This window comes from Nicotiana attenuata, chromosome 11 (assembly GCF_001879085.1).
Source record: "Nicotiana attenuata strain UT chromosome 11, NIATTr2, whole genome shotgun sequence".
NCBI classification, from domain to species: domain Eukaryota; kingdom Viridiplantae; phylum Streptophyta; class Magnoliopsida; order Solanales; family Solanaceae; genus Nicotiana; species Nicotiana attenuata.
In genome coordinates, this window is record NC_031999.1 from 56531295 (window position 1) to 56555183 (window position 23889).

The window sequence follows — 23889 nt, forward strand, 5'->3', positions numbered from 1 at the left end:
AGATCCTGATACACCTTCGCGGCTCCTGGATGAATAGAATACCGCGAGCTATGGGGCTCCTCCAGAATTAACTCCCGAAGCCCATCTACATTGGGCACACATATCCGGCCCTGCATCCTCAACACCCCATCATCGTCGATATTCACATCTCTGGCATCATCATGTTGAAATATGTCCTTAAGGACAAGCAAATGTGGGTCATCATACTAGCGCTCTCTGATGCGCTCATATAGGCAAGACCGAGAAATCACACTAGCCAATACCCTACTGGGCTCTGAAATATCCAACCTCACGAACCGATTAGCCAAAGCCTGAACATCAACTGCAAGAGGTCTCTCCCCAACTGGAATATACGCCAAACTCCCCATACTCACCGCCTTTCGGCTCAAAACGTCAACCACTACATTGTCCTTCCCCGGGTGATATAATATAGTAATGTCATAATCCTTAAGTAACTGCAACCATCTCCGTTGCCTCAAATTGAGATCTTTCTGCTTGAACAAGTGTTGGAGGCTACAATGATCAGTATACACCTCACAAGACACACCATACAGATAATGCCTCCAGATCTTCAACGCGTGAACAATGGCAGCCAACTCCAGGTTGTGAACAGGGTAGTTCTTCTCATGAGGCTTCAACTAACGAGAAGCATTAGCAATAACTCTACCCTCCTGCATCAGAACACACCCAATACCAACTCTCAAAGAATCACAATATACGACATAAGAACCTGAAGCTGATGGCAATACTAGCACTGGAGCTGTGGTCAGGGCAGTCTTGAGCTTCTGGAAGCTCTCCTCACATTCATCAGACCACTGAAATGAAACACCCTTCTGAGTTAACTTGGTCAAGGGCGATGCAATAGACGATAATCCCTGAACAAACCGACGATAATAACCCACCAAACCAAGAAAACTGCGAATCTCCGTAGCTGAGGACGGTCTGGGCCAACTCTAAACCGCCTCTATCTTCTTTGGGTCCACCTAAATACCCTCGCTGGACACCACGTGTCCCAAGAAAGCCACTGAGCTGAGCCAGAACTCACAATTGGAGAACTTTGCATAAAGCTTCTCCTCTCTCAATCTCTGCAACACCATTCTCAAATGCTCCGCGTGCTCCTCCTGACTACGCGAGTATACCAGAATGTCATCAATGAAGACTATGACAAACGAGTTGAGATACGGCTAGAACACACTGTTCATCAAATGCATGAACGCCGCTGGGGCATTGGTTAGCCTAAAAGACATCACCAAGAACTCATAATGACCATATCGGGTCCTGAAGGTTGTGTTAAGAATGTCTGAGTCCCTGATTAACTGGTGATAACCTGAGCGGAGATCGATCTTAGAGAATACTCTCGCTCCCTGAAGCTGGTCGAATAGATCATCGATGCGAGGCAAAGGATACTTGTTTTTAATTGTTACCTTATTCAACTGCCTGTAATCAATGCACATTCTCATCGTGCCATCCTTCGTCTTCACAAAGTGAACCGGCGCACCCCACGGTGACACGCTAGGACGAATGAACCCCTTTTCCAGAAGTTCCTAAAGCTGCTCCTTTAACTCTTTCAGCTCCGTTGGTGCCATACGATATGGTGGAACAGAAATGGGCTGAGTGCCCGGCACCAGGTCAATACCAAAATCTATATCCCTGTCCGGTGGCATACCCGACAGGTCTGCAGGAAATACATCGGAAAAATCTCTCACAACTGGAACAGATTCAATACTGGGAGTCTCTGCGTTGACATCCCTCACAAAAGCTAGATATGAAAGACAACCTTTCCCAACCATATGATGGGCCTTTAAGAAAGAAATCACTTTGCTGGGAACATAATCGGTCGAACCTCGCCACTCAATCCGTGGCACACCAGGCATAGCCAAAGTCAATGTCTTAGCATAACAGTCCAGAATAGCCCGGCACGGAGATAACCAGTCCATGCCTAAAATAACACCGAAGTCCACCATACATAACAATAACAAGTCTACTCGGGTCTCCAGACCCCCAATAGTCACAACACATGACCGGTACATACGGTCTACCACAACAATATCGCCCACCGGCGTAGAAACATGAACAGAAGAAATAAGGGACTTGCAGGGCATATCCAGATAATGGGCAAAATAAGATGACACATAAGAGAAAGTAGAGCCAGGGTCAAATAACACAGAAGCATCCCTACGGCAGACTAAGATAATACCTGTAATCACCGCATCTGAAGCAACCGCATCGGGGCTAGCTGGAAGTGCATAGAAGCGAGCCTGGCCACCTCCGGATCGACCTCTCCCTCTGGGGCGACCCCTAGATGACTGTCCCCCACCCCTAGTTGGCTGGGTGGGTGGTAAAGTGGCTGGGGCTGAGGCTGATGACTGACCCCTCTGCTGAGAACGACGAGGGCATTGCCTCCACAAGTGGCCCATCTCTCCACACTCATAGCAACTCCCGGGTGCTGGAGACGGGGACTGATGGGAGCCCCTAGCACCGGTATGACTAGCAAACGTCCCTGGCGTAGAAGAATCCTGAACCGAAGGAGCACGGGAAGAACCCTGGACTAGAAGTGTACTAAGTGAAGAATGGCCCTATTGAGAACCGTGAGAACTGTGGCCTGAAGATGCCCCACGATAACCTGGGCGAGCTTACTGACCATGTCGGAACTATCGACCTCTATCGTGCTGAAACTGGCCCCTCGAAGGAGTACCCCCATAACTACCATGACCACGAGGCCTCTTGGCCTCCCTCTCTTTGCGCTCCTGGCGACGAACAAACTCAATCTCTCGAGCAATATCCACAAACTCCTCAAATGTAGCACCTGACACCCTCTCCCTAGTCATGAGAACCCGAAGCTGGTAAGTGAGGCCATCAACAAACCTCCTGATCCTCTCTCTCTCAGTAGCAACCAGCCAAATAGCATGTCGAGCCAACTCCGAGAACCTCATCTCATACTGGGTAACTGTCATCTCCCACTATCATAGCTGCTCGAACTGCCTTCGTAGCTCCTCCCTGCGGGAATGTGGGACATACTTCTCCAGAAATAGGGCGGAGAACTGCTGCCAAGTCAGAGGTGCCGAACCAGCAGGCCTACGCCTCTCATATGCCTCCCACCAAGTGAAGGCAGCTCCGGTAAACTGGAAGGTCGTAAATGCAACCCCGCTGGTCTCCAGAATACCCGCAATGCAGAGAATCTGCTGACATCTGTCTAAGAAACCCTGGGCATCCTCGCCCTCTGCACCACTCAAAGTAGGAGGCTGAAGTCTGCCAAACCTCTCCAATCTACGCTGCTCATCCTCCGGCATAACAGGAGCTACATAACCCTGAACAGCTGCCACCGACTGGGCTAGTGGTGCCTCTGGTGACTGCACTCCCTGAACCACCGGATCGGGTGTACGGGCGGCCGGAGTCTGAGAGCCTCCCCCTGCCTGAGAAGTAGCTGCGGCATTAGAGACCGCGACCCCCTGAACAAGGCTAGTGCATACTGTCAATATCTGAGCCAGAGTCTCCTGAAGACCCGAAATCACAATGGGTACAACTGGTGCCTGAGCTGGTGCTGCTGGAGCGTCCACCACTGGGACCTGACCCTGAACTGGGGCAGCTGGTGGGTCTACAGGTGTTGTCCCAACTGCTGCGGGGGGCTGTACCTCTGCCCCTACCACGTCCTCGGCCACTTCCTCGGCCTCTAGTGGCTCCCGCTGGTGGTACTGGTGGTCGTCCATCCTGACCGGTAGAGCGTGTCCTCACCATCTGTGAGAGAATAAGATAAAAGAAGTTTAGTATTCGGATCAACATCTTCGCACGACAAGAATTTCAAGAATATGGAATTTTCCTAAAAGTTCTGCAGCCTCTCGAGGATAAATACAGACGTCTCCGTACTGATTTGCGAGACACTACTAAACCTGCTCATGACTCATGAGACCTATGTAACCCAGGCTCTGATACCAACTTGTCACGACCCTAAACCCGCACCCGGTCGTGATGGCGCTCTCGTGAAGACAAGGACAGCCGACACATTCCCAATTTCACTTTAAGCAGTTAATATAATAAAACAAGGTCTTTAATATAAATAAATCCCAAAATAACAATATAAGTTACGGAAATAAAGTAAACCAACACAGCCCTACATCGGGGTGTCACCAGTCATGAGCATCTAAAACCATACTAAGAGTCTAGAGTCTAGTCCACTACTACGTAACCAAATCAAAAGAAACTAAAATAGAAGGAGAATGCACTGGGCTGCGAATCTCCAAGCAGCTACCTAGTAAATCTCCGAAGACCTGCGGGAACTATCAACCCTCAGGAGCAAGACCTGTAGCGCCCGAATCTGCACACAGGGGTGCAGGGAGTAAAGTGAGTACTTCCAACTCAATGAGTAATAAAAATAAATGAAGACTGAGTAATATAAACCACGTAAGACACAACATTAAGCTACTAGAGGTGATCACGCCCAATTCTAGTCCTAGAAAGGATAAGCGGTCGCTGCAAATATAATCCGGTCTAAAAGTCCGGAGTCGAATCCCACAGAGAACTAAGGTTTCGCTGTAATTGTTCAATATCGCAAAGAAGACAAGTTTGAACAATTTCTAAATTATAATATTAAGATTTTTATATCTAACTAATTAACCAACAAATACTATAAAACGGTAAAATTATCAACTAACGAGACAAAGGTTTGGAGACTAAATTAAGGAGGTCTAGAGTTATGATTTCCCCAATTGTTGATTTCATTAGTTGCATGTTTCTTATAACTTTGACTTAGTTGCCTCTATCAATCATGAACTCTCCAGCTATCATAAATCTCTCTCAAGCAATTATGATAATTTACTAGACGCACTCTCTCAAGCTACGCTAGCTAGATTCACATTACAGTTCACTTAGATCGCGCCCAGGTATCGTTATCTTTAATCCAACCTCTAAACCCTCGGTTATGACTCTCGCCTATACTCCGGGAGTGATGTTGTTCAAACAACTACCTAATTATGCACTCTCTCTCAAGCAGATACATAATAAATAGGAACGGCTAATTGAGGATCCTTTCAATTAACCAAAATCGAAACGTAGTTGAACAAATAGAGATTAACAACTAACTCTAAACTATATTAATATAACAACCAATTCATCCCCAAAAGGTTCCATCAAAACCCTAGAAAACGAATTAGCTATTCATAATAGTATGTAAAACTACAATACTAAAAATCATAACCAACAATAAAATAGGAAGAAGAAGGGGAAAAACTCGTAGTTGAATCTTCCTCCTTGTTCCTAGCGTGTTCTTGCCTCCAAGGGTGTTGTCTAACCCTAAAGTAGTGTCTCCCCTCCTTCAAAGTGGTGTTTTAGGATGTATTTATATGACCTAGGGTTGATGAGGGGCGAAATTCTTCAATACAACTTCGGATGGGAGAGCTGAAATCCGCGTCTGCCTTCGCGTCTAGACGCGGACTTTGACGCAGATCCGCGTTTGCCTTCGCATCTAGACGCGGACATTGATGCGGATCCAGCTTTTGAGATTCTTCCATTTCGCGAAGCGCTCCGTGCCTTTGCTTCGCTTTGTTGTTTTGTGCCTTAGCTTTTCTCCTTTTTCGCGTCCGACTTCGTGCCACGCACGAGAATAGACGAGCTCCCACTCCTTTAATTTCTTCTTTTTGTGTCGAATTGTCATCTTTTGATCATTTAGCATCCAAACTCGTTCCTACACATAAGAAAAACATAATGAGTATATTTCACTTCGAAAATCATGTAATCTCCCACGACACACACAAAAATTAATATGCAAATATACTCAAAAATATGCACTTTTCATCATTTATCAACACCCCACACTTAAACTCTTGCTCGTCCTCGACCAATCAATATGCACTTTTTTTATAGACACGACCTTTTTAATCAATTCTCCTAACTCATCACACCAAGAGTTATTAAAATAGACTAAGCACAAAAGCATAACATCTTGACGAGTGTCTGGCGTGTGTATAAATTAAACTCGTACTCTGTCAAATTATAGTATAGAAAGATGTCGAACCCACAGAGATTGGTTTATCTATTCTACAGACGTTTCTTGTTTTAATTACTATTTGGGAAAATCAGAAAGATTTGAGTTGCAAATTAACTAACTAAAAATGCATGAATAGAGCAATAGAAAATATTTTATTTTTCACAAATATAATAAAAAGGTGTTGGGATCCTGACTTCACTTAATATTTTTATTATATAATAGATACATTTATCCTTCAACTTCTATTTCTCATAAATGTATAAATGCCTCTCACGATTACATTTATATATTATTACTATAGTTGAACAATTAAATGCACTCCTCTCGGTTATACAAATTAATCGTTAAAATGGTAATATTAAAGAACCAGAAATATATACTTGAACTAAAGCATGCTCTTTTTTAGTAAGTCCCTTTCGGTTACCCTACTTGTTGTAACTGATTACTACAATATTCGCCACTTCCGATTACAAATAAGTGTAGAATCAATTTTAACATATATGAGCTAGATGTCATTAAATATAGGTTAACATCTATCAATACCAAAATTAAGTATTACTTCTTCTGCCTCTTTCGATTACAGAATCAGTAAGAAGTTAATATATAGTACGAAATAGATAGATTTTAATAAATTAAATAACACCCAACTATAAAGCAGATAAAATTTAAATAAAAAGTTTCAGCTCAAGCATGTGAAATTGAAGAATAATATCTACTATTATATAAAAATATTAAGATCCGTCATTTTCCCAACACAAGAAAAGTTACTCCATACTGGAGCTAGTATTACTAATGAAAATAATCTTGTCCATTAGATAAGAAAATAGTAAGAAATATTCAGAAAGAATAATTCCCCCTATTTAATTAAAAGCAGGACATAGAGTAATTTTCAAAGCTAAAATTTATTAGGAACTAGATGTTGACGCCCCCTTTTTCCCTCCCTCCAAAGAGCGAGAAATCGGGTTTACGACATTTAGGAAAGACAACTCTATTCCCGTTTGGGATTGGGTTTTTGGATTTGGAGAGTCGTCACCTAATGATTATAGTGCATTAGGACACTTTAAGAAAGAATTTGAGATGAAAAATCAGGGTTCGGGTAAGGGCTAGATATTATCTCGAGGGGAAGGTGTTAGGCACCCCTCAAGATCCACTAGTGTGGTTCCCGGCCATGCTACAACTGTGAATTTCAATACAAACAAGTAGACAAGCAAGCATTGCAAATACGAGGAAAACTTTCACATAATGGATGCAAATAAAAAGTACAAAAGGTTTTAAAAATACTAGAATTTGGAAGAAAGTAGTTTTATAATTAAAGAAAAGATATACGAGTAAAGGGGAAGGGGTCAAATAATTGATGCAAGTAACTTAAAAGAAGTGAAAGAGATGGAAGTTTAGGGAGAAACAATACTAAAATTCAGACAATTAAAAGAGAGATTTTTCATGATAGGTGCAAAGAATTGAAGTAAAAGAAGAGAAACTGAAAACTGAACAGCTTTTAAAATTGTGGAACAAAAATAACAAAGAGGGAGGGGGGTCCTAGGTTTATAAATCACATGGATCATCCACACAACACCGGTACCCAATTGTACGCATAGTGTTATCGTGTGATCATCATCTCCATGTCTACCCTTCCCTACCCCGTTAAGGTATTAAAGCGCGGAATAGTATCGTTACTTATTGCATGCTATTACCCGTCCCAATCCTATCAGTCCTGGAGGCAAATGGACTACTAATCCTAAAGGGAGAGGGGTTTAGGGGCTTTTAAAAGTTTTCAAAGGACAAAATGCTAAGATGTCAATCAAAAACACGTAATGCAAATAAAGGGGAAGCAGACAAGCAAACAGGGCTCAAATATGCCTCCATAAATCAGATAAAAGTCATAGAGTTTAGCATGTCTTACACGTACTGATTTGGTCTTAATTAAATAATGTGACGAGCAGACTGGTTCAACGCATATTTTTAGACGGAAAGTCTACATTAGGCTCGCTCGAATGCAGTTGACTAAAACCGATCTGATTGATTAATTAATCCTTTTGTCTAACTGATGGATAGAACTAGGCATGATATCCACTGATTTTAGAAATAATGCAAACTGATTATAGAAAAAGGTTACCAGTTTTAACAGAACAATACGAGTTCAGCAGTTGACGTAGCTTCTATTCAAATTCGAGATTTCCTATAGGCATGCTCTCAATATGTTTATTGATTTTTTAGACGTTAACTGAAGTCCTATGAACATGGTATCTATATGCAGCTTTTATTGTTAAACCTACGAACTATTTGCCCGATGACGCTTATATATGCAGAGATGCGGAAGTCTATAGGCAGTATTTCTATATGTGAATTTGTAGAACAATTAGAAGTTAATCATATAGGCAGGATATCTGCGTGTGAAGTTGCAGAAATTAGAAGTTAACCCTATAGGCATGATATCTATGTAAGAAATTGCAGAAATCAGGAGTTAACCCTATAGGCATGATATCTATATGCTTTATTGCAGAAATTAAGTGTCGAATCCTATAGGCGTGTTTTCTACGCGTGGAGTTGCACAAATCATAAATAAATTCCTATAGGCATGATTTCTACCCTTGGTGCATAAAAGTAAACCCCATCCCCCTTTTTTACTAAATCCCCGAGTTTATACAAATTATTACAGCCCAAAAGAAATAAAACTGGAATTAAAAAAGTACATCAGGAATCATCAGCTACATCCGAGCAGCCTAATTCAGACTTAATGTCTAATAATATGAGATTGAGCCACTTCCGAGATCCAGATTTCCAAGACTTATCTCATCTAGGGTGTTTCAGAGATCCAAGGGATTTCAGGAACCCCAGGCAGTGCATACACCCAAGATGTTAATCAGAAAATTGAGTTGTGCAGTGTGGAAGGGCCAACCCTTATGTGTCCAAGTTCAGAGGGAGCTCAAGGGTCCCAAGGCAAGGCTCACACAAGAGGGGCAGAACCTAAGTTCTAAGAGCATAGTGCAAGTGCAATAAGAGAAAGGGGATAGGGAATACCCAGGCAGGCTGGTGGTAATGCCCAGCCATAAAGTAGACTGGCACACCCCTAACCAAACTTGTTGGCCAAACATTTAGAGAGTAAAGACCTACTGGAGGTCAAGCTATGGTCTGAGCAATAACTAGAATACTGTCAGGCCAAAGCTGTTGCTCAGCACACACAATAAGGGAATAAGGATGGGAAACTGACAAAGCTTAGGGCCCAAAGGGTCCAGTTCATATCCATGGACAATAACTTCGAATATTGCCATGTTTCTGAACCATAACTTAAAGCATATAAGAGGATACGGGGGTTTGGGATTCATAAGGTAGCAAATAAATAACAAGTGACTGACAGGGTGCATACATAGATAAACATTAATTTACAAGGGAACGTATTACAGCATGCTAGTAACATATCTTGCCTACAGAAACATGAGTAGAAGTAGACAGGAATGACAAACTGGAGTAATTAAAGAAAACATATTGTTGTTGAGGCTTGTAAATTAACTAGGACATACCAGTAGAGAAGCAAAGTGCAGAAAGGTAAAGCAAACACAAGTCCACAGTCTAGCCTTGGCTTTCAGCTGGCTAGGCAAAGCAACAGCACAAGTAGTAGTAAAGAAAGAGAGAGTTTTAAGAGTAAGTGTGTATATTTTGAACTCAAGTTGTTCATGTCTTTAAAGAAAAGAGGGTAGGGTATTTATAATTTTTGAAAACGAGTGGAGAATAAGGTAATAAGTAAAGTTTTAACACAAATATGGAAACAATCACAAGTCAGAATCAATAAACACAAGGCTTCCCTTTAATCAAGGGATTATTGTTCAAACGGATACTAACAGGGTCAAGATAAGGAAAGAAAATCAGTCTTTAAGCAGAATGGTTGTTGCCATAAAAGGAGCAGTAAAATCATACAATAGGTGTTTAAATCTAAGTACAAGAATGTAATTATTTTTGGAAAGGATCTGGTAAGGCCAAACAAAGAGAAAGAATCAATTACCTCTTAACAGGCGAGTAAAAATCAGAATTTCACAAAGGAAAAGTTTTGAAAATCAATCACGAGTTTGAGAATCAATCACAGAAGGGACTCAGTATATAAATGAAGTGCACAAGTAATAGACATGTGAGGCCAAGTTATGGCAAAATAACAGCATGTAGTAGTAACTAAAAAGAAGACATTCGAAGCATGATAGTCAAGTTTCAGTGTTTAACAATAGATAAGAAGATCAGAAGCATGCAACGAGTTGAGTGGAAACCATAGTTGAGTTTGACAGGTAGTAAGAACTCAGAACCAAAAGAGTCACATGAAGAAAAGAGAATTGAAGCACAATGCAATTTCAACAGACGAGTTGCACAAACAATTTCAAAGAAATTGAATAGTCCCCAAAGAAACTAGGGTTTTCAAAAATCAATCGAGTTTAGAGGAGATAAGCAGATAAACAAATAAACAGATTCAAAGTCTCGGATAAACCCCAAAAATTAGGGCTTTCACTATGCTAACTCAGATATAGAAGAAAGATAAATCAAGCGAATATTAACAAACAGAAACTCAAACAAAATCCCAAAATTAGGGTTTTCAACATGCTAACTGAGATAAAAAATAAGGTAAATCAAACGAATATTAACAGACAGACTAAGAAACTCGAACAAAATCCCAAAAATTAGGGTTTTCAACATGCTAACTCAGATAGAAAACAACACAAACAAAACACAGTAAAACATGTCGAGAATCAGAGAAGAGATTTGAAATAACTTAACATGAAACCTTAGTTGAAGATAAAGAGTTTCTGAAAGCAAAAAAAAAACTAAAGAGACTCGAGAAAATGCGTAGAAGGTTCACACACACATAGATCCGGAGAAGATCTAGAAATAAATCAAAGGAACCTTAGAGATTAGCGTCCAGGTGATGAGAAAGGCTTTGGAAACCATCGATCTGAGCAGGAAAGTCGAAGGTCGAACTCGAATAGCCATGACTGGCCGGACAAAGGTTGAAGACGACCGGAGAACAGTCATCGAGCAAAGGCTTGGTCGGAACCCTTCAAGATCTGGTCATAGGACCTTTAGAAAAGTAGCACGCAGAAGCCATGAGAGGCCAGTATAGGCCTCCGATGAGCCTGAGAAGCCATAGATTAGGGTTTCAGTGAGAGGCGGCGGCTAGTGTTTGAGGTGAGTTGAGAGAGGAGGGGATTCAGAGGCGGCGGTCGAGAAAAATGAGGTAGGGTTTTAGGGTCGTTTGAATTAAAAAAGGAAAGGGAAGAGGGGAGGCTCAACGACTGGGATTAAATGGGTTAAATAGGGACCGGGTTAGGTATGATAGGAAGGGGTATGGATCGGGTTGCAAGTGGTAATTGGGCTGGGTATTTTTGGGCTGAGTTGGGGTTAACTGGGGATTAAATTGATGCTATATTTGCAATTGAAATGGGTATGTGTTAAATAGCCGATTTTTCCCCTTTAATTTTATATAAAAATAGTTAAAAAATGATTTTAAACAAATTAAAAGCACTGAGCTAATTAATAATATATAAACATTAATCTGAAAATACTGGAAATAATTTTATAAGTGTAAAATGCCATTAATCGTAATATAGGCTATAATTGCAGTTGTGTGCAATTTAGCGTTAAAAACACCAAATGAATTCGTAAAAATATGAAAAAAAAATTACCTTAATTATATTTTGGTGTAAGTGTGAGAATAAAATGAATTATTCACCAAAAATGTTAATTTTGGGAATAATCATTGGATTTTGTTGTATTAAAATAGGCAATAAATTGATTTAAAAATCGTTAAAAATGCCAAAACTCTTGGGTGTGCTTATATATGCACCAATATGCTATTTTGGAAGTATTTTGGGTATAAAAATACTTAGGGAAAAATTGGGTATCAACAGCTGCCCCTCTTTACCCGGGAAGGATGAAAGAGTTGTCGGGTAATGATATGATGGCCAATTTTGACCGGAAGTGGCGATTTGAAAAGAACTTGACCGGGCTCTGGTTTCTGAGCTGCCTACATATCCCTGGTTTTACAGGAATCATGCCGCCTGTAGTTCAGGAACCATTGACGGAACATGCCGATGGAGATTTGAAAGAAACGGATACGATGTTTAGGTGGCAAGAGGTATTTTGAAACTTGATCGGCTGCGGGAACTGGAGCGGGATCGCTCCTGCTGAGACGGGCGTTGCTAGCCGGTGTACCTGCAAGTGAGTAATATGGCGTATATCGTACATAAACTTAAACGTGATGCAAGTTCCCATTGGACCATGAATGCTATCTTTGGACGGTTAGGATGACGTCCTCGGACCATGATGTCCTGGGCCGTGAGGCGCAAAATTAAAGGATTGCAGGCTATGATATGATGTTCTCGGGCTATGATAATGGTGCCTCCGAACCATGATGCCTTTGAATAATGATGTGCAGGATATAAAGTAGGTCCTAGGGCCATGGCATGGTGTTCTCGGGCTATGAAGATGATGCCTCCGAACAATGACGCCCTCGGATAGTTTGGCGATATTTCAGCCCATGAAATGCAAGATTTGGCGATATTGCAGCCGATGCAAAAAATGTAAATGGCGATATTTCAGCCGATGCAAGAAATGTAAATGGTGATATTTCAGCCGACAGAAATTTAAATAAAGCAGGCGATGTTTCAGCCGATGCAAAAATGTAAATGGCGATATTTCAGCCGACAGAAATTTAAATAAAGCAGGCGATGTTTCAGCCGATGCAAAAATGTAAATGGCGATATTTCAGCCGACAGAAATTTAAATAAAGCAGGCAATGTTTCATCCGATGCCAAAAAATGTAAATGGCGATATTTCAGCCAACAGAAATTTAAATAAAGCAGGCGATGTTTCAGCCGATGCAAAAATTATAAATGGCGATATTTCAGCCGACAGAAATTTAAATAAAGCAGGCGATGTTTCAACCGATGCCAAGAAATGTAAATGGCGATATTTCAGCCGACAGAAATTTAAATGAAGCGAGCGATGTTTCAGTCGATGTAGAATTTAAATAAAGTTTGGCGATATTTCAGCCGATAGAAAGCATAGGTATAGATGACGATGGAGATGAACTGGCGATCTTTCAGCCGATGTAGAATTTAAATAAAGTTTGGCGATATTTCAGCCGATTGCAAGACGTAAGTAAAGGTGGCGATATTTCAGCCATGCAAGAAAGATAAGGTGGCGATATTTCAGCCATGCAAGAAAGATAAAGTGGCGGTATTTCAGCCATGCAAGTGGAGGTAGAGCTTAACCTCGGAAGGCAGAAAGGTAGCCTTATGCAGATAATGCAGGATGAGACAGTGCTTAGTCTCGAAAGGCAGAAAGGTAGCCTTATGCAGATAATGCAGATGGAGACGGTGCTTAGTCTCGAAAGGCAGAGAGGTAGCCTTATGCAGATAATGCAGATGGAGACAGTGCTTAGTCTCGAAGGGCAGAAAGGTAGCCTTATGCAGATAATGCAGATGGAGACAACGCTTAGTCTCGAAAGGCAGAAAGGTAGCCTTATGCAATGCAAGAAAATAAAAGGACGGATAGTAGCGAGATTTCTTAACTGATAGCTGATTACGACATCGTGACTGCTGGGGAGGTTGTATGCGGATAACAATTATGAACAAGTGATGATTCTGAGAAGTTGCATTTTTGAGGAGTATGTGTACGTAAATTTTCCTAACCATATTGTAAGTCGAGTGCCTGCATCCAAAGAAATCGTGAGTTTTGTAAAAAAGGGGGAAAGGCTAGTTCGTTTTCCCCTGGCTTCCGGCGTTGCGTATCTTTGGGGTAGCGTTGCTAAACAGCAGCAATTTGAACAATAGTTATGCACGATTTAGTAAACATAATGTAAGTAGAAAATAGTTTTCTTTAGACGAACCAACGACTGCGACATGGTTCAGGACATTGCAACCTCTCTTGCTCCTGAATTTTGAGGGTCCTCCTCAAAATTCTGCCCCAGTTTACTGGGCTGGCACTTCTGACGGCTGCGCTGAATGGCTGAAAAAATCAACTTCGGAATTTTGAGGGTCCTCCTCAAAATTCTGCCCCAGTTTACTGAGGTGGCATTCCTGGCGATGAATGGCTGAGAACTAACTTCGGAATTTTGAGGGTCCTCCTCAAAATTCTGCCCCAGTTCCAATAGCAAGGGGGAAATGGAATTTTTATTAAATTGTGACCGAACCCATAGGGCTGCCTACGTATCCCCTCTTAAAAGGGAATCAGGTCAGGCGTAGTTCAAACCGCTTCTTCCTCAACGTGAGCAAAATAAGCCGGTTGATCATAAATCTTTACTGGGATGGGATCAATGAAATTCGTGTCTGGATGCTGGGTCATGGATGATAAAGTAGCTAATGCGTCAGCGAGCTCGTTCTGGACCCTGGGGACGTGCTGAAATTCTATCTTTGTGAATCTTTTCCTTAACTCCTGGATGTGATGCAAGTAGGGGAGTATCTTAGAGTTCTTGGTTGCCCACTCTTCTCGAACTTGATGTATGAGAAAGTCTGAATCCCCGATCACTAGCAACTCCTGAATGTTCATGTCGATGGCCATCTTGAGCCCCAGGATGCAGGCTTCATATTCGGCCATATTGTTGGTGCAAGGGAATCTGAGCTTGGCGGATACCGGGTAATGCTGGCCGGTTTCTGATACTAGGACTGCTCCTATGCCAACTCCTTTGAAATTTGCGGCTCCGTCGAAAAACAACCTCCAACCATCGTAGGATTCTGCAATATCTTCTCCTACAAATGACACCTCTTCGTCAGGAAAATACGTTTTCAGGAGTTTTTATTCTCCGCCAACAGGGTTCTCGGCAAGGTGATCTGCTATGGCTTGGCCCTTGATTGCTTTCTGAGTTACGTAAACAATGTCGAATTCACTTAGCAAGATTTTCCACTTGGCGAGCTTGCCAGTGGGCATGGGCTTCTGGAAGATATACTTCAGCGGTTCCATCCTTGATATGAGATAAATAGTGTAGGCACAGAAATAATGCCTCAATTTCTGAGCTACCCAAGTCAGAGCACAACAGGTGCGCTCTAATAGAGAATACCGGGCCTCGTACGGGGTGAACTTCTTACTGAGATAGTAGATGGCTTGCTTCGTTCTCCCCGTTTCATCATGTTGTCCCAGAACACAACCGAATGCTCCATCCAAAATCGAAAGATAAAGCAATAGAGGACTTCCTGGCTCGGGCGGAACCAAGACTGGTGGCGTTGACAGGTATTCCTTGATTCTGTCAAAAGCTTTCTGACTATCGTCAGTCCATTTAGTAGCAGCGTCTTTCTTCAACATTTTAAAGATGGGTTCACAAATGACTGTGGACTGAGCTATGAACCGGCTGATATAGTTGAGTCTTCCCAAGAAACTCATCACGTCCTTCTTGCTCCTTGGTGGTGGCAATTCTTGAATGGCTTTGACCTTTGATGGGTCCAATTCTATTCCTCGACGACTCACGATGAAACCCAGTAATTTTCCAGCAGGAACCCCGAATGCACACTTGGCGGGATTCAGTTTCAGATTGTACCTTCTCAGTCTGTTGAAGAACTTTCTCAGATCTTCCATATGATCAGTGGCCTTCTTGGATTTGATGATGACGTCGTCCACATATACCTCAATCTCCTTGTGTATCATGTCGTGGAAGATAGTGGTCATGGCTCTCATATAGGTGGCGCCAGCATTCTTCAACCCAAATGGCATCATTTTGAACAATACATTCCCCACGGCGTGATGAAAGCCGTTTTCTCTGCATCTTCCTCATCCATCCATATCTAATGGTATCCGACGAAACAATCAACAAAAGACTGCAACTCATGCTTGGCGCAGTTGTCGATAAGAATGTGTATGTTTGGCAAGGGGAAGTCATCTTTGGGACTAGCCCGGTTAAGATCCCGGTAGTCGACATAGACTCTAACCTTCCCATCCTTCTTTGGCACCGGCACGATGTTGGCTAACCATGTTGGATATTCCACTACCCTGAGAACCTTGGCTTTGACTTGCTTAGTAACCTCTTCTTTGATTTTCAAACTCATGTCGGGTTTGAATTTCCTGAGCTTCTGTTTTACCGGCGGACATGTTGGATCTGTTGGCAGTTTGTGAGCTACAATGGACGTGCTGAGACCAGTCATATCATCATACGACCAGGCGAATATGTCCTCGTATTCCTTTAAAAATTCCGTATATTCTTCCTTTTCTGACAGCGACAAGTGAACACTGATGCGAGTTTCTTTAACATTTTTTGTATCTCCCAAATTAATGACCTCAGTTTCTTCCAGGTTAGACTTAGGTCTATTCTCAAAATTCTCAACCTCTCTGACGACCTCTTCAGGTATTTCATCTTCTTCTGAGTCTATGTCCTTTTGTTGCGCTGTTTCGTTGCAAGTCACAATCGTTGGTTCATCAAGTAAGTAATAGTAATGCTGTGTAAAAATAGAGTAAATGATAGAGAAAATAATAAGAGCGAGGTATATGATAAACTGAAATGCTTTGGTTAAATTCATAATTGTTTGAAACGTCGGAGCTCTTTTCAAAATTAAAGACAATGCGGAAAGGAAATTAGCTAGTAAAAAGTAAAATGAGATGCATGGTGCTTTTGTTTAGCCTTGCTACCCCGAAGCCTTCTGGGTCCTGACGGTTCTGATTGACCAATTGTTGAGGCGGTCTCCTCGATTTACAGCCTGTATGGAAGGGCCTTCCTCCCCTTCCTCCTCGAAAAGAACACAGCAGTCCATATCATCATCCTCCAGAAATAGATTCTTCATGGCTGCCAACGCTTCATCTTCCTCTGACCCATACATAGTATCTGCCGGTTGGAAGGTCTGCCCTAGGTTGGGTATCGGAAGCTCCAGTGGATAGTAGGGGCTGCGCCATGGTGGCGACCAGTTCTGGAATTCTTCCCAAGTATAACCGTACCCTAAACCAAATGTAGTACCGTGTTTCTTCAGTTTGATGGGTTTGGTGATTCCCTGGAGGTTTTTGCCGAGTCCCTTTCCAGGTTCGTACCCACACCAATTCAGGATACTTTCGATCTTGTTATCCCACCACTTATCCTTATCTACAGTGTTGACCCTTTCGATGTGGTGGTATGTTTCTCCGCCTATTCTCCTTCTACTTCCAATCATTAGGATGGTCTGATGACTATATATAGGGTTACTACCATCGCCATGAATAATCACCTCCTGGTGATTCCATTCGAATTTCACTGCCTGATGCAGGGTCGATGCTACGGCTCCAAGAGCGTGGATCCAGGGCCGTCCTAATAGCAGATTGTAGGATGCTGGGACGTCTATCACTTGAAAGTCGACGTCGAACCATGTTGGCCCCATTTGCAAGCATAGGCTGATTTCTCCAATAGTAGCCCTTTGGGACCCATCGAAGGCCTTGACATTGATAGCCCCATCTTTGATTTTGTGCAGGCTTTTTCCCAAGGTTCTGAGAGTTATCAGCGAACAGATGTTGAGGTTGGATCCTCCATCGATCAGGACTCTAGTGATGAAATAATCCTCGCATTGCACGGTGATGTGCAGTGCCTTGTTGTGGCTTAGTCCTTCCGGTGGCAGCTCATCTTCGTGGAAGGTGATTTTATGGCTTTCCAGCACTTGTCCTACCATATTTGCCATTTCACCTCCAGTTATGTTGCTGGGCACATAAGCTTCGCTCAGTATCTTCATTAAGGCATTCTTGTGAGCGTCAGAGCTCTATAGAAGAGCTAGGATGGAGATTTGTGCTGGTGTTTTGTTTAATTGCTCAACGACCGAGTACTCCTTAGCTTGTATTTTCCTCCAAAGATGGTCGGGCCCAGTTTCAATAGGCCGTCCCGAGGCTTGCTTACTGGACTCAGCTAAGTGTTCTGGGGTATAAATCCTCCCTGTTCTGGTCATTCATTGCGCAGCAATTGTTTCTCCTGTCTTGGTCTTCCCTTTTCTCCTAGCTTCGGTAGTGTAATCCCAGGGTATGGCTTTTGAGTGGAACGGTGTTATGTCCGACATTGTCACAGGAATAGGTGCCCTTGGTGGTAATGCAGCAACTTCAAAGGGTGCAGGTGCTTTTGGAACTCCAAATTCGACCTCAATTGGCCCGGGCGCCTTTGCAGAAAGAGGCGCTTCAAATTCGAGAGGTATAGACATGTTTACTTCATCGTGCATGGAGGTCTGATTCTGCACAACAATTGGGTTAAGTGTAACCGTTGGTTTCTTTGGTTCATCACCTTCAGCAATCAAACCTATCGACCCCTTGGGATTCCAATAATCTTCGATCTCGATCATGTGAATGTCTCCACCTTTGTGGTCAGGCAGAGGGTTGTTGTGAACATTAGGAGCACGCTCCTTTGCCACTATGACCTTATTGTCGATCAGGGTTTGAATCTTGTCCTTCAATGAGCGGCACTCGTCAAGGGTGTGTCCCTTCATGCCGGAATGGTACGCACAAGTCTTATTGGGGTTGATCCACTAGGAAGAATTTTCTGGAGTTTTGGCTGGGATAGGAGTGACGTAACCAGTAGCTTTAAGTCTCTCGTACAGCTGGTCAATTGGTTCAGCGATGGCTGTGTATTGTCTGGGCGGTCTGCGATCAAAATTTGGCCTAGGTCTAGGGAAATTTTGGCGGGTGGGGGGTGATTGGTAGTGAGAGGGTTGAGCATTATAGGCTTGGTAGACAGGTGCTGGTTGAGGATATCTGGGTGAGGTGGGTTGATATGTGAGAGGTGGAGAGGATTGGTAAATGGGAGGTGGATTTTGATAGGAGGGTGTGGGTGCTTGGTAATTCGGGATGGGCTGATATGTAAGTGGAGGTGATGGGTAGGTGTGGCATTTTGGTGGTGATTTGGCTCCCTGTACGACCATTACGGCACTCACATCCTTCTTCTTGGACGTGCCACCAGACTGTAAAGCCTTATTGGTGGCCTATAATGCTTCAAGATTAGTAACCATACCATTCTTAATGCCTTCCTCAATCCTTTCTCCTAGCTTGATAATGTCGGAGAATTTCTGGACCTCTATCAGCATCACCTCTCATAATATTGTGGATCCTGAGCTCGGACGAAAAACCTGTTCATCTGTTCTTCTTCCAAGGCCGGCCTGACCTTAGCAGCCTCTGATCTCCAACGAGTAGCATACTCGCGGAATGTCTCTGTAGGTTTCTTCTTCAAATTCTGGATGTAGAAGACATCTGGCGCATTTTCTGTATTGAATCTGAACCTGTCCATGAAATCGGACGCCATCCCTACCCAGCTTGTCCACTTCTTGGGATCTTGGCTAATGTACCAAGATAGAGCATCACCTTTCAAACTTCTCATGAAGAGCTTCATGCGAATCTTTTCATCTCTTCCGACGCCGACCAGCTTATCATAGTATGTCCTCAAATGGACTCTGGGATCTCCTGTTCCATCAAACATTTCGAACTTGGGAGGTTTGTACCCCTCCGGAAGTTCAACATCTGGCTGAATGCAGAGGTCTTCATAATTTAACCCCCCAATACCTTTGTTACCTTCCACGCCCTGAACTCGGCTGGTCAATTTCTTGAGTTCTGCTGCTAAGTTCCTGATAAGGGAGTCTTTGTCATCAGACTCAGGTGCATTTGAGATTGGTTGAGTATAATGGGGTACAGTATCCACATAAATAGGAGTGTCGTGGAGATGGTCATTTGTGGTGTTCAGTGGCTCGGGAATGAGTAGTGGAGTGTTGTTGGGAGTGTGGCATGTGTTGCAATGTTGAGTATGAGTGGGTTGTATCTGTGGTTGTGGGGTGTTTTTTGGAGGTGCGGGATTCTGAGCATTGGGAAAGCTGACATCCGGGGTAGTGAGGGAAAATGATAAGTTTGCCAAGTTTCGAACTTGGTCCAGTTCTTCCTGAAATTTCAACAACTTCTGCTCAAGTTGGGCGGCACTTTCCTTGGAAACCTGAATACCCTGGGAAGTCTCTACCCTTTCAACCGAATTCTTCTTCCTGATGTTACCCAAGTCTTCCATTTTTCCTTTGTTCTTGTTTCTGACAGGACTCGGAGGAGGAAGAGGTGGAGGGCCCTTGGATCTTGTGGAGTAGGATGATGATGCCAGAGTGCACGAACTAACCTTTGGGGAGGGGAATAATAAATAAAAAAAATAAAAGAAAAAACAAAAGGTAACAAGTTAGTGCAGGTTATAAGGAAAAATATTGCAATATTTAAACACGTTGTGCGAAAATCGTGTCCTAACTTTTGGTGCCTCGTTGTGCCCGAGGTAGGCCTAGCGACAAATAGTTTTGGAGAACATATAATGCTAAATGCCTCATTTTATTGATAGAAATAAGACGAATCCAAAACGACTCTAAATAATAGGAAGTAAGATATCACTATTGGCCATTGGCCTTATTACATTAAGATAAAGAATAAAAGGACTCCTAACTACTTGGTCCCAGAAGGACCTTCCCCAGATTTGGCATCTTCGTCTCCCTCGAATAGCTTCACCAGCTCGCGTAGTCCTAGCAGCAAATAAGCTTGGGCCAGATGTCCGCCTGCATTTCCTTCAGCGTTTTGACAATCTTCAATTCTCTTGATGAACTTTCCTTCCAATTCCACTAGACCCCACTCCAGATACCTTAGTCGCTTGTTGGCGCTGACAGCCATATCTTTCCACTCCTCGATCAACTTCTGATGGGCTTCTTGTATTTCCCGGTGCTCACTTTCACACTCTCGAATTCTCTTGCGCAGTTGATTATACTTAACCCGTGCTTCAGCGTGCTCGTCTATGATTCTGTGACCTCGAACGAATCCGGGTTGACCTATGCCATTGTCTTCTAACCAACCCGAATAGTGTGGCGCACAACCGGCGTGATACCTGTCTGGCTCAATAGATTCTTTCCCTAAAACGAGTTTGCAGTGCCACAAGTGCTGAGCTTAGCACCTGTGAGGGCTATCATCGTCCTGGAAATCAGCCCTGAAGTGACTCATTTTGTCGACCCTTGGTATGATTTGCTTTCTTCCAGCCTGCCTCATGGCTCGGAGAGGAACGTAAGGATAATTCCCTCTCAAACCAATTAGTATGAGAAACGGTGCATCTCGGGATCGAATAATGAATTCATCCGTGGGGAACCACTCGACCATCCATTGTACCTGGTCTTCTTTCAGATTTTCAAATAATTCTGCCCATCCTCTGGCGTCCTCTGGCTGAGCGAACATTTTAGGCATATAATTCATACGCCTTGGCTGGTGGAAGGCGATGTGATCATCCCAGTCTCTGCGTAGGATCTCTTGTCGGTATTCCCCTTTCTTGAGGTGTTCCATGAGCCAGAGCTGAAGTAATAAGTTGCAACCCTCAAAATGACTGCTCTTTTGCTGACAGTTGTCCAAGGCACGGTATATCTCAGCAATGATCATGGGCACTATGCTGAAAGTCTGCCCACCAATTCCTTCCATCAAAGTCTTGGTTACCATGGCCAGTCTGGTGTGGATCCTAGCCTTCTTCATAGGGAACACCATCATTCCCAAAAAGTAAATCATAACAACGAAGACCCTTATATGGGCATGCCCCAATGAGGTGATGGCGAACTCATCTGAATAGGTGCGGTATGACTTGCTATGGCCGTACCTCTCGTACAGATAGTCGAATAGGATGTAAGAGTCTTTCAAGCATGTTAAGTCTGGGTTCTTCTTCAGTCCCATCATCTTAAGGAAACTCCTACCCTTGCGATTTTCTGGCATAAGCAAACCCGGAGTCTCCCAAGGAATACCAGCTAAACCTCCTATTTCTTCAAGCAAAGGAGTCATTTCAAGGTCCCCGAAGCGGAACACGGACTTGTCACTATCCCAGAACAATGTCGCAGCCTCTATGATTCTGTTGTTAGGTTGAATCTCTAGAAGAGAAGGCAAATTCCCTAAGTACTTGCGGACGAGTGTCTGATCACTGGAATGGAGGTCTTTCCACCAATTCAACAACCTTGGATGAATGTTGGTTACCATGCCAAATCTGGGGACTTCGTGCCTCATTTTCTGCAAAACAAAGCGTTAGGCCCTTACCCCCACCGGAGTCGATTATTTAAACCAATAATTAGCATAACAAGCATTTAGTTCTCCAAATAAATGCACAAAACATGGAGGTGTCCGTTTGGGTTTCAAGGAAACCCGGCGGACTTTGGACAAGGCTATCTTAATGAGTCATTATGTGGACAACATAACTGACTCGGCTAGGTCTGACCATGATGCATGTACAGTTTAAATGGAGTAAGGTTTCAATTGGGGTATTAGACAGGTACCCATGAGCAGACAACTCAAGAGGGAAAGGCACGGAACCGTCGACTGCACCGCTGATCGACTGGTTTTACCGCAAATATGCCTTTGCCAAATTTAGGGGGTGATAGTATTGGAAGAGCGCAACTACTCATTATAAGCGTTGCTATAGTATTTGTTCGGCACGAGTGGAATATGATGTAGAAGATGCAGTTTACAAGAATGAAATAAATTGACATGTATTTTCACGTTCATACAATAAAGTTTACAATAATTGCTCAAAATTACAACAGCATTGACGGGAAAAGCGGTAAATGAAAGTAATTAAAGAAAAAGAAACAAAAGAAACAAGTCAGTTTCAAATAAAGGCATTAAACAAAAGCAATAAAAGAAAGCAATAAAGTCACATATAGCATGCAATGGTAAAAGCCTAAAGAGTCCCCAGCAGAGTCGTCATGCTGTCGACGCCCCCTTTTTCCCTCCCTCCAAAGAGCGAGAAATCGGGTTTACGACATTTAGGAAAGACAACTCTATTCCCGTTTGGGATTGGGTTTTGGATTTGGAGAGTCGCCACCTAATGATTATAGTGCATTAGGACACTTTAAGAAAGAATTTGAGATGAAAAACCAGAGTTCGGGTAAGGGCTAGAAATTATCTCGAGGGGATGGTGTTAGGCACCCCTCAAGATCCACTAGTGTGGTTCCCGGCCATGCTACAACTGTGACTTTAAATACAAACAACAAGTAGACAAGCAAGCATTGCAAATACGAGGAAAACTTTCACATAATGGTTGCAAATAAAAAGTACAAAAGGTTTAAAAAAATACTAGAATTTGGAAGAAAGTAGTTTTATAATTAAAGAAAAGATATACGAGTAAAGGGGAAGGGGTCAAATAATTGATGCAAGTAACTTAAAAGAAGTGAAAGAGACGGAAGTTTAGGGAGAAACAATACTAAAATTCAGACAATTAAAAGAGAGATTTTTCATGATAGGTGCAAAGAATTGAAGTAAAAGAAGAGAAACTGAAAACTGAACAGCTTTTAAAATTCTGGAACAAAAATAACAAAGAGGGAGGGGGGTCCTAGGTTTATAAATCACATGGATCATCCACACAACACCGATACCCAATTGTACGCATAGTGTTATCGTGTGATCATCATCTCCATGTCTACCCTTCCCTACCCCGTTAAGGTATTAAAGCGCGGAATAGTATCATTACTTATTGCATGCTATTACCCTTCCCAATCCTATCAGTCTCGGAGGCAAATGGACTACTAATCCTAAAGGGAGAGGGGTTTGGGGGCTTTTAGAAGTTTTCAAAGGACAAAATGCTAAGGCGTCAATCAAAAACACGTAATGCAAATAAAGGGGAAGCAGACAAGCAAACATGGGTCAAATATGCCTCCATAAATCAGATAAAAGTCATAGAGTTTAGCATGTCTTACACGTACTGATTTGGTCTTAATTAAATAATGCGACGAGCGGACTGGTTCAACGCATATTTTTTAGACGGAAAGTCTACATTAGGCTCGCTCGAATGCAGTTGACTAAAACAGATCTGATTGATTAATTAATCATTTTGTCTAAGTGTTGGATAGAACTAGGCATGATATCTACTGATTTTAGAAATAATGCAAACTGATTATAGAAAAAGGTTACCAATTTTAACAGAACAATACGAGTTCAGCAGTTGACGTAGCTTCTATTCAGATTCGAGATTTCCTATAGGC